Source organism: Oncorhynchus kisutch, linkage group LG13 (genome assembly GCF_002021735.2).
Source record: "Oncorhynchus kisutch isolate 150728-3 linkage group LG13, Okis_V2, whole genome shotgun sequence".
NCBI classification, from domain to species: Eukaryota; Metazoa; Chordata; class Actinopteri; order Salmoniformes; family Salmonidae; genus Oncorhynchus; species Oncorhynchus kisutch.
The window spans coordinates 70369843-70382216 of record NC_034186.2 but is presented as its reverse complement, the minus strand read 5'-3'; positions in this window follow the sequence as shown (position 1 = coordinate 70382216).

Here is a 12374-nt window from a genome sequence, read left to right as displayed (position 1 = left end):
CCTTAAGAGAACAGTCCTTGCTTTAGAAACAAGGTCATATTTACAGTTCTGCTCCCACAAGTGTTGTTTAATTCAGCAATAAAACTATTTATTAGGTTTCTTCCTAGGTTTTGGCCTTTCTGGGGAGTTTTTCCTAGCCACTGTGCTTCTACATCTGCATTGCTTGCTGTTTGGGGTTTTAGGCTGGGTTTCTGTACAGCACTTTGAGATATCAGCTGATGTACGAAGGGCTATATAAATCAATGTGATTTGATTTGATTTATTGTATAACATCTGATGTTCTTCATCTGCACTTTTTCCCTGTAGCCAGGTCCAAGTTAGGGAATTCACGTCACGCTTCAATTGGATTTGGAAAGGACATTGACATTGTAGTGATGGCTTTGGAATCAACTCCCCAACAGCCACGCTTCCAATACAACGCTTCCTCTGTCATCTGCAATACTCAAATGATTTCCTGAAACATATGATTAACATGTTTGGCAGTAACACAAGTTACCCTCCTAATTAGAGGTCGACCGGTTAATCGGAATGGCAGATTTTTTTTTCACCTTTATTGAACCTTTATTTAACGAGGCAAGTCAGTTAAGAACACATTCTTATTTTCAATGACGGCTTAGGAACGGTGGGTTAACTGCCTCGTTCAGGGGCAGGACGACAGATTTTTACCTTGTCAGCTCGGGGATTCGATCTTGCAACCTTACAGTTAACCAGTCCAACGCTCTAACCACCTGCCTCTCATTGCACTCCACGAGGAGCCTGCCTGTTACGCGAGGGCAGCAAGGAGCCAAGGTAAGTTGCTAGCTAGCATTAAACTTATCTTATAAAAAACAATCAATCAATCATAATCACTAGTTAACTACACATGGTTGATGATATTACTAGTTCATCTAGCGTGTCCTGCGTTGCATATATCGATGTGGTGCGTATTCATGAAAAAGGACTGTCGTTGCTCCAATGTGTACCTAACCATAAACATCAATGCCTTTCGTAAAATCAATACACAAGTATATATTTTTAAACCTGCATATTTAGTTAATATTTGATGCTAACATGACTCGTTGCGAACTGTGTGAAGACTATTTCTTCCTAACAAAGACAGCCAACTTCACCAAACGGGGGATGATTTAACAAAAGCTCATTTGCGAAAAAAAACACAATCGTACCTAACCATGAACATCACTGCCTTTCTTAAAATAAATACACAGAAGTATATATTTTGAAACCTACATATTTAGCTAAAATAAATCCAGGTTAGCAGGCAATATTAACACGGTGAAATTGTATTACTTCTCTTGCGTTCATTGCACGCAGAGTCAGTGTATATGCAACGGTTTGGGCTGCCTAATTTGCCAGAATTTTACGTAATTATGACATAACATTGAAGGTTTGTTACGGCTTTCTTCTGTCGAAGGAGAGTCGGACCAAAATGCAGCGTGGTTAGTTCGATACATGTTTAATAAATGAATAAACACGACAAATACAAAAACAAGAAACGGAATGTGAAACCCTATACAGCCTATCTGGTGAATACAAACACACTGAGACAGGAACAATCACCCACAAAACACACAGTGAAATCCAGGCTACCTAAATATGGTTCCCAATCAGAGACAACGAGAATCACCTGACTCTGATTGAGAACTGCCTCAGGCAGCCATAGACTATGCTAGACACCCCTACTCAGCCACAATCCCAATACCTACTAAAACCCCAATACCACAACACAACACAAAATAACCCCATGTCACACCCTGGCCTGACCAAATAAATATATAAACACAAAATACTAAGACCAGGGCGTGACAAGGTTGTGCAATGTAACAGGATTATTTAGACTTATGGATGCCACCCGTTATATAAAATATGTAACGGTTCCGTATTTCACTGAAAAAAAAAAAATCTTGTTTTCGAAATTATAGTTTCCGGATTTGACCATATTAATGACCTAAGGCTCGTATTTCTGTGTCTTATTATGTTATAACTAAGTCTGTGATTTGATAGAGCAGTCTGACTGAGTGATGTTAGGCACCAGCAGGCTCGTAAGCATTCATTCAAACAGCACTTTCGTGCGTTTGCCAGCAGCTATTTGCAATGCTTCAAGCATTGAGCTGTTCATGACTTCAAGCCTATCAACTCCCGAGATTAGGCTGGTGTAAACGATGTGAAATGGCTAGCTAGTTAGTGAGGTGCGCACTAATAGCGTTTCAAATGTTACTCTCTCTGAGACTTGGAGTAGTTGTTCCCCTTGCGCTGCAAGGGCCGCGGCTTTTATGGAGCGATGGGTAACGCTGCTTCGAGGGTGGCTGTTATCGATGTGTTCCTGGTTCGAGCCCAGGTAGGGGCGAGGACAGGGACGGAAGCTATACTGTTACACTGGCAATACTAAAGTGCCTATAAGAACATCCAATAGTCAAAGGTTTATGAAATACAAATGGTATAGAGAGAAATAGTCCTATAATTTCTATAATAACTACAACCTAAAACTTCTTACCTGGGAATATTGAAGACTCATGTTAAAAGGAACCACCAGCTTTCATATGTTCTCATGTTCTGAGCAAGGAACTTAAGCATTAGCTTTTTTACATGGCACATATTGCACTTTTATTTTCTTCTCCAACACCAAATTGAACACGTTCCATTATTTATTTGAGGCTAAATTGATTTTATTGATGTATTATATTAAGTTAAAATAAGTGTTAATTCAGTATTGTTGTAATTGTCATTATTACAAATAAACAAAAAATAATAAGAATAATTGTCCGATTATTCGGTATTGGTTCTTTTTGGTCTTCCAATAATCGGTATTGATATCGGCGTTGAAAAATCCTAATCATTCGACCTCTACTCCTAATAGGGGAGTGTTGAGATATAAAAGGAGAACTCTTAGCGTGGCTGGTACTGAGTCCATCTGATGTGGGGTCAGTTTGTTATATCTGGAGTACTTCTCCTGTCCTATTCGGTGTCCTGTGTGAATCTAAGTGTGCGTTCTCTAATTCTCTCCTTCTCTCTTTCTTTCTCTCTCTCGGAGGACCTGAGCCCTAGGACCATGCCCCAGGACTACCTGACATGATGACTCCTTGCTGTCCCCAGTCCACCTGGCCATGCTGCTGTTCCAGTTTCAACTGACCTGAGCCCTAGGACCATGCCCCAGGACTACCTGACATGATGACTCCTTGCTGTCCCCAGTCTACCTGGCCATGCTGCTGCTCCAGTTTCAACTTCCACCTGACTGTGCTGCTGCTCTAGTTTCAACTGTTCTGCCTTATTATTATTCGACCATGCTGGTCATTTATGAACATTGAACATCTTGACCATGTTCTGTTATAATCTCCACCCGGCACAGCCAGAAGAGGACTGGCCACCCCACATAGCCTGGTTCCTCTCTAGGTTTCTTCCTAGGTATTGGCCTTTCTAGGGAGTTTTTCCTAGCCACCGTGCTTCTCCACCTGCATTGCTTGCTGTTTGGGGTTTTAGGCTGGGTTTCTGTACAGCACTTTGAGATATCAGCTGATGTACGAAGGGCTATATAAATAAATTTGATTTGATTTGATTTGATTTGATGTACAGGGTTAAAGAGCCACTGAACCCGCCGATTGGCAGGTGTGTTTTCTGTTACTCATTAGAAAAACAACAATTCAGTCATGGAGGTGTGTTTCTTGTCCAATTCTGTGTTTGGTTAATGATGTTTGTCCCCCATGAGCCACTGTAGACACGGAAGCCTATTTCACTTCTTCAAAATCCCCAGAATGAATGTAAGACAACTCAAGAGATCTGTAATTAATCTGGACATTTTTGCAGAGGATGTTTTTATTGCACAATTTTACATCTAACTAAGGTGTTCTGTGCAGCATTTCTCAAGTAAAAACATGTGAGACGGGTTGTCTTATGGAAACAAAGTCCGAGCTGCTGGGTAGGTCTGTCTCACTGTCTATGTTATTGGATAGAGAGTAATCACCACAGCTGTTCACCCTATGTTAGTGGGCCAATGTACATTGTCAAACCAAAACCCAACCTTCATTTACCCGTTGTGATGCACCGTTGTTCCAAACTCTGATTAAGACCAAAATGATCCTATTTACACTTTGTAGTGAATTTTGACACCAGAATAACTGTTCAGTAACTAGCTGTTTTCACAACAATCCGTTGCTTTTTAAAGGCAGTCACTCTTTAAGAGTTCTACTGTTGGTGTAACAGCCACATGCTAAACCCAGTATATTGTTTATTAGTACTATTTTGATAAACTTGGGTGTTGGAAATGGGCAGAGCGGTGGGTCGAAAGAGTCAGAGAGAGAGGAAGCCTAGAGAGAAAGAGAGAAGCACAGACAGAGAAGAAGCCCAGAGAGAAAGAGAGAAGCCCAGAGAGAGAATAAGCCTAGAGAGAAAGAGAGAAGCCCAGAGAGAAAGAGAGAAGCCCAGGGAGAGAATAAGCCTAGAGAGAAAGAGAGAAGCCCAGAGAGAGAAGAAGCCCAGAGAGAAAGAGAGAAGCCCAGAGAGAGAAGAAGCCCAGAGAGAAAGAGAGAAGCCCTGAGAGAGAATAAGCCTAAAGAGAAAGAGAGAAGCCCAGAGAGAGAGGAAGCCTAGAGAGAAAGAGAGAAGCCCAGAGAGAGAAGAAGCCCAGAGAGAAAGAGAGAAGCCCAGAGAGAGAAGAAGCCCAGAGAGAAAGAGAGAAGCCCAGAGAGAGAATACGCCCAGAGAGAAAGAGAGAAGCCCAGAGAGAGAATACGCCTAGAGAGAAAGAGAGAAGCCCAGAGAGAGAAGAAGCCCAGAGAGAAAGAGAGAAGCCCAGAGAGAGAAGAAGCCCAGAGAGAAAGAGAGAAGCCCAGAGAGAGAAGAAGCCCAGAGAGAAAGAGAGAAGCCCAGAGAGAGAATATGCCTAGAGAGAAAGAGAGAAGCCCAGAGATAGCAAGAGGAATGTGTGTGTTTACAGAAGATAAGGAGAATAAGCTAAATGATGGACTGGAGTGAGGAGGCACACTATTAAACAGGACAAATATGCTTATTCAAACAGCAACTTTCACACCCTGCAAATGAAAATATGTCCAGAAGAGATGGAGAGTGAAAGAAGGAGAAAGAGGGACTGGAAGGGCAAAAGGGTGAGAGAGAATGAGAAGAGCAGCAAGAGATGGATTAGGGAGAACAGAGTGGGAGAGAGAGAGGAGATAAAGGGAACAGTGCAATTTCATTTATCTAATTACATTTATCTTCCTGCTTTCACAAACAACAGAGACAAATGGTGCTTGCTGAATACACACACACAGGCACAGACACACAACAACAACGTTGCACACAGACAGAGGCACGCAACACCCACACACTACCAACACAGTGACCGATGCCTCGCACCCAAACAAAACCCCACCAGAAGCCAGTAGAGGAAAAAGAAAGAAACAAAGTGAAAAAGAGAGGCAACCGAATGAGGGGAAGAGGAGGAGGGAGGACAGAGAAGATAAGGGCACAAGCCAGATTGACACTGTAAAACGTATGTGTGGCCGCAAAGGGGAATGTGTGAGAGAAAGAAGGGGAAGACAGGAAACCTGATCAACAGCGGTACAAGAGGGAGAGAAAATAGTCCCAACACAGACAGGTTGAAGGCTCGGGCCTTTGCATCCCTGATAATATCTTTATTTATTTCATTCCCTCTCCCTTTCTCTCGGTAGATTTAGTTATTTGTTTCCAGAGTGTATGTATGTCTGTGTGTGTGTGTGTGTGTTTCACACATCACGCCCGTCCGTCTCTGTGTATCTGATTGTGTCAATTTGTCTTAGTGTCACCCCGCTCTCCAATTTGCCATCTGTCTGACAGGGCTGCGCTGTGGACCCTTATTGATTGGCCCACACAGCTGTCAATCTTCCTATCTGTCACAGTACCGGCCCAGGCCCATTCCCCTGCATTTCCATATAAGGACATGTTTCTGTATTTTATGTCTGTCTTGCACCCCCCTCATCCCACCCCTTTACCACTCAACCCACCTCCTTGTCATCGCACTCCTCGCCCAAGCCCCCCCATCTCCATCTCTCTCCCCACCTAGCGTTGTTAATTCTTGCGAACATCTCTCCAATGTTTCCCCCCTGAGTTTTAATCGATGGCACAAATCACAGTCAGGGGTGGTTTTTATGTAGTGATGATCAGTTACCCAAATGGAAAGCCAGAGTGTAATAGTGATTACCTGTCATAGTGTGACATAGCTTATGAGCTGCAGACATACAGTGCATCTATCACAGGCCTGAAAATGAACACTAACAATCCTTCTCAGCCAAGCAAATCCCCCATTGATTGAGGTATTCAGTAAGAAATCATTGTAGGGTTTTGTTTATTGTGTTGTTATCCAATGGACCCTTTAGTTCCTGTCTGCTGTCCAATGAGATAGTATTTCCTAACCATGTGACCTGATCTGGAAAAACTGGTTGTAGCCTGTCAGGAATGCTGCTTACATAATCAATCAATTTCATTCGTCACATGCTTTGTAAACAAAAGGTGTAGACCAGGGTTTCCGTTGGCCGGTAAATCCCAGTTTTTGGCAACAAAAAAAAATATGTGAAAAGCTGCTAAATAAAATTGTTGCCGGGCAAATTGTCCGAGAGAAGAAAAAAAATCCATGACAAAATAATGCTTTTTATTCATTTATGTAAATACCAGTCGATGTGCTCAAACTTCAAAGGCAAATATACTTCATAGGCTAATAAATCCTCAAGCTGCTGGGAAATTAGTGTCGGTTTGTGTTTCTATTTTTACTCACGCAAAAGACTTGAGGTCCTCACAAGGGACTTCAGCTAAGTGTACCCCGACTGGGCAAAATTGGCAAGTTGATTATCCCCGTTTCCAGTGTGCCCGCCGAGGGGGGACTCTTTCTCAAAAACAGACTAAAGACGTTTTCAAGATTGCGTCTTCTTGAAGACAAAGTAACGAGACTGATGGACATCAAGCTGCTCCAAGGAGTTGGACAGTTTTGACTTACCATCAGCTGGGCTAACTTTGAGCAGGCCAAGGTTAGTCAAATAGAGGCAAATGATAGTGTTGATCAGGCAAGATTAACATATGACGACTATGTGTCTAGATTTGGAATGGATTGATAGAGTTGAGAAATGATGTGTGTCATGAGAAATTGGAGCATTTCTGTTGAGCTTATTCAGTAGCACTTGGAAACTAAACATTTAGCCAATTATTCACATCGGAGAGTTACAATGTTGCAATCACTAGACAGCCAACTGCCTATCATAGGAATCAGAGTTTTCAATAAGCCACGTACAGTACCAGTCACAAGGTTGGACACAGCTACTCATTCAAGGATTTTTCTTTATTTTTACTATTTTCTACATTGTAGAATAATAGTGAAGACATCAAAACTAGGAAATAACACATATGGAATCATGTAGTAACCAAAAAAGTGTTAAACAAATCAAAATATATTTTATATTTGAGATTTGTTGGGGAATAATCAGAATTAGTTGGTCAGATGTTTTATATTCATCATGTGTTTTGTAAGTTATTTCTTATCAGAATGTTTTTGTATAATACTGTGGCGGGGTTTGCAGTATCTGTTCTATGTCAAGACTAAGTTACTTGGGCCGGAGAGAGGGGAGAGGTCAAACGTGTATCTCTTGGCTCCACAATGTCTGTGTGCCAGTCAGGGTGTCTCTGTGATCTTGTCAAGATAGGATGGATTTGATATATGGCTGTTGATATGGAGGATTTGTTTATGGTTCTGAGTTTGAGAAAATAACATAGTTTAGGAGACAAAGCTGAACGATGAATTATGCCGATGCTGTCTTATCCTGTGTGTGTCTTTGCTATAAAGGATCTCAGTTGAAATGTGGAAGGGACTCTCAGAGAATTCATTGATAGACTCTGAATTGATCTGAGAGTCACAGGGTTGTGATAGAGCTCATATAATTAAAGATGGACTTTGTGATAACTAACTCTGACTTGTGTATGGTTTGCTCTCGTGATTTGGTAAATAGAGGAAATTTCCACGACATTTGGCTACGAGGATGGGATGTGAATCTTCACTCGGTGACCGTTCCTACGATCTAGGTAAATAAATTGTGCACGAGGGATCCCCTAAACTTGCCATCTCAGGGAAACCACACTTCGGGAACGAAGCAGATGGACCAACCTTTGATCTAAGAGGAAGCGAGCCGAGTGGATACCACATCTCGAACTGAGTTTTTTAAAGAAAAAGGTGAGCGAACCACACACAGATTTGAAGTCGAGTTTTTAAATTATGCCTGTTACGTATACTCTGAGCGTGAATTCCTTTGTAAGGAAGGCAGGGCCCGAATCAGAGGAGAGTAATCTGGGGGTTTTGTGGACTCAAAAGATACTCTGCACTGTCCGGTTGCGAGTGACCAAGAGCCCTCCTGACACTGAATTGATCACAGTGGGGATTTGGTGAGGTCTGTCGGGGTGAGGGGCCAAAGGGACTGTGTATTCTAGGTGAAACATGTCATTTGGTGAAGCCCTATTGGAAGAAGGACCTCATTCTGTGCATCTGTGTGATTGTCTAAGTGACCCTCAAAGGTGGTAAATTCCAATTATTTTAACTCTGTGTGAGTATTTTGTTATGGGATCACTAGGTAATAGTTGTTGGACCATTCTGTGTGAGCGGGGTAGGGTTGACTCTGTGTGGGCAAACCTTTTTATGTTGTGATGTTCTGTGTGGACGTCTGACCAGTTCTGTGTGAACATCTGACCAATCCTGTGTGGGTGATCCTGAAAGTTCTGTGTGAGTACCTATGATTTCTTAAATTTTATATGGATTCTGTGAATTATTTTAAATTATGATAAATTGTATGTGTGTATAATCAATTACTAGAGATTTGATAAAGTAATGCTGAGAATGATTAGATACAATTTAAACCACCCATTCGTAGACGTACGTAGGTTTTGAGTTGGTATCTTAAATGGATAATTTGATAAAGATGAAGTTTTTAAGCACTATTAAAATAATCTACAAAATCTGGGAAATTGAGCTCTAGAAGCTGATTAGAGTGTGTCCACTTTTGGTTATTTTACCCTAACGATGTAACTATAAAACGCATATTGGATTATCTCCGTCTGGGTGAAAAATTTGAAATTGAACTGCCCTTAAGGTCTGAACATGTTATATTTTTTCTTCCCAGTGTGAGAGAAGTTGCGGGATTTATTGAATAAACTGAATAAAGTTAGAGAGAATTAAGGGGGAATCTCGATGTAATTTATAATGTCGTACAAAGCCTAAGGTTTTCCATCAAACTAATTATCATTGCGTGATTAATGTGATGTAGTAAAGTAATTTAAATACGTTGCATATGTAAACATAATCTACTTTTATTAAAAGGCGCAATATCTGTTTCCTAGTCATTAACTGTCGATTTTATTCTTTGATTGCTAATACATTCATTTGGAATTTGAGAATCATAGCTGGAGTAATGTTTGTACTATTAAAATTGGGCTATTATTCTTCTGGAAATTGCCGATAGTGACGTATTTTGATTTTACTTGTAAATTGGGTTTATTTGCGGAGAATCTTACTTTTTTGCATAGCATTAGTGGTTCAGTGGTAGAATTAATGCCTGCCACGCGGGAGGCTGGGGTTCCATTCCCAGTCATGGCGCTGGCTGAATAATGTATTGAGAATTGAGTCGTATTTTAATTACTGTATCAATAGAGAAGACAGTTACCTAAGTTAAAGAAATTCTGAATAATAGCGGGGAGAGAATGGCGATAGAAAGTGATTACCGAAATGTTTTTCATTCTTATAGATTGACTGACGCATGTTATAATTTTGGCGCTGCGCGTGTTATTTTTAAAGAAATAGGATACATTTCATAAGTGTGGAGAGCAAAGAGAAGAGGAAGTTATAAAGTTGGGTTTTAATCTTACGATAGAGGTAAGGAAAAACGTTGAAATGAGAGGGGATATATTTTTGCCCACTGGGGGAAAAAGAAATAGGAGAGTTAAGCTGAAAGTTGTGAGTGAGTAGGACATTGTGAGAATAGATTCTGATGGTTATTGATTCTTGGTTTGATTGTTAATTTGAGCAGGAAAGTTCATGTAGTCTAACATTATAGTATGTTTCCATTATGTGGAACAATGTCAGGTCATTAAAGGTGATTGCTGGATTGAGTAGTATGAGAGCCTGTTGTCAGAAGACTAAACTAATATGTTAAGTGGGGGGAGTATCATAGATTTTAATTATAGTGTTGTTACCGCAATAGTCAAAATCATTTCATATGTTTTGGGGAATGAAAGCTTTGTGGATATGAGCGGGAAAAAATAATACGTTTGTTTTGATTTTTACGCTGATGAGACAGCGCCAACTTTTGAAAGATTTTAGATTTGTAAAAAAAAAAAAAAAAATCAGGATTGGTTTTTACTAAATTTATATCAACAGGTTGAAATTATTAGATTGCTGATTAAAGGTTTTTTTAAGGAGTTGTTTTAACTTAATTAAACATTGTATCATACATATACATTGATTTGATTAAAACTTATGATTAATGATTCGAGGTACAGTGGAATTATCATTAGGTTTGGTTTATAGTTTCACGTTTGAGTTTCTGAATCGATGTAGTGTAATGAATACTAACTAAGTGTTTTTGTGTTTTCTCCGGGAAAATGGATATTTCACTGTCTCTCTCTGGAATGTTTCCAGGGACTATACTCTTGGGGAGAGTGAGTGAAATTGAGGCCATAAACTACCACATTGGAGGGGGCCTGGAAGTTTTTTGTTTTAGTGCAAAGGTATTAAAGGGGCACTCACCACATGGGATTTTAATTCGTTTTTATTTTCTGACTTTTCATTACACACGCAAATTCTTTTGATAAAGGAATGTTCTGGGAACATGGAAATACAAAAATGTTGGAACTAGTTGATTATTGTTTGCAATTTGTTTTATATAGTGAAAAACACTGCTTTGAAGGGTTTTGTATGACCTATGACCTTCTGATGACTTTCCGTTGTGGCTTGATCACCCGCATTGGAAAGCCATTTGGATAATAAATGTATGGTCATTTGTAATACTGCTTTCAAGATAATTTGTGTAATTGGTAAATATGTTTCTGAGCCATATTTGTAATTTGGATCACTGTGAGGAGGGAGATGGCATTGCTTTTAACTAAGGGTATGCTGCTTTAAGTCTATTTTCCTATGACCATAGGGGTTAAATAATTATTCTTTGTGGAGTTTTTTTTCAGTTTAGTGATTTTAATTTGATTAGGGTTAGCAGAATTTTTTTTTTACATTTCTTTTCAGTTTTGTTTTACATTTCTTTTCAGTTTTGTTTTACATTACTCTCATACGGAGAGATGTGTGTAAAACATGGGGGAGGATTCAGTTTTTTGAGGGTTTGAATTGAAGTTATACAACTTAAGTGAAATGTGAAGGAGTGTATTGTATTGTTGAGTGTATTGTATTGTGTTTGTTTTGTTCTATTCCCGAGGTATAGGTCTAATTTCTTGATCCTTGGCTCTACGATGGAGTTGACAGTGAGATGGGGAGTATAAACCAATTTGAAAGAATAGTTTCAATAGAATGTTTTGATATTCTCTGTGAAATATGTTTAGATATGTGTATTAAGAATAATTGGTAAAAGTAATCATTTATCATGTAGTTAATGAACTGAACTAAACTGTTGTTCTGATCTGTTCTTTCGAGGTTATCATGAAAAGTGACATCAGACGGTATCTTAATGCATGGAAGAGATAATTGGACCGAATAGTGTGTGTACCTCAAAACCCCGTCTAACTGGCTGAAGAAGAGTGACAAAGGCGCTGAAGGAGGTTTTCCAAAACACTTCTACCGAGAGAAAAGAACCAAGCCAGAAATTGGTGTACAGTATCAGATCTAAGCTATCAACTGCTTTTCTTTCATGAGTCCACTTGGAGTGATCATGGAGAAAGATCTGTTCTAACATTTTCTTATGATGCTGGTATATTGGTTGACGAATGGACAAGACATGAGTGGTAAAGATGAGACATTGAAATTGGGACATTATCATGGGCCGTCCACTTTGAACTGTAAAGCTATCTGAAGAAAAACGAAAGAGACGCCAGAAGATGCAGTGCCTCAGAGGGGGGGCGTTGGTCAACTGTGCCATTAAATTGTTTATACTTTTGTGGTATCAGGTTGATTGAAGAGGTCTACACCATGTAAATTGTAGTAATTTAGATTAAGAATGCATTGAGATACTGATCTGTATTATAATCATGATTAAAAAAGTTAATAGTAAAAACTGGATTCCTTGTAGCCATGACCGGCCAGCCCTGGAGTTCAGAGACAGCCATGTTTTGGTACTTATTAGGCCTGATTAAAATGTTAATGCCTAGGCTAAACTAAATTAGAGAGGCCTGAAAACAGCTGTGTTTTGGTACTTATTAGGCCTGATTAAAATGTT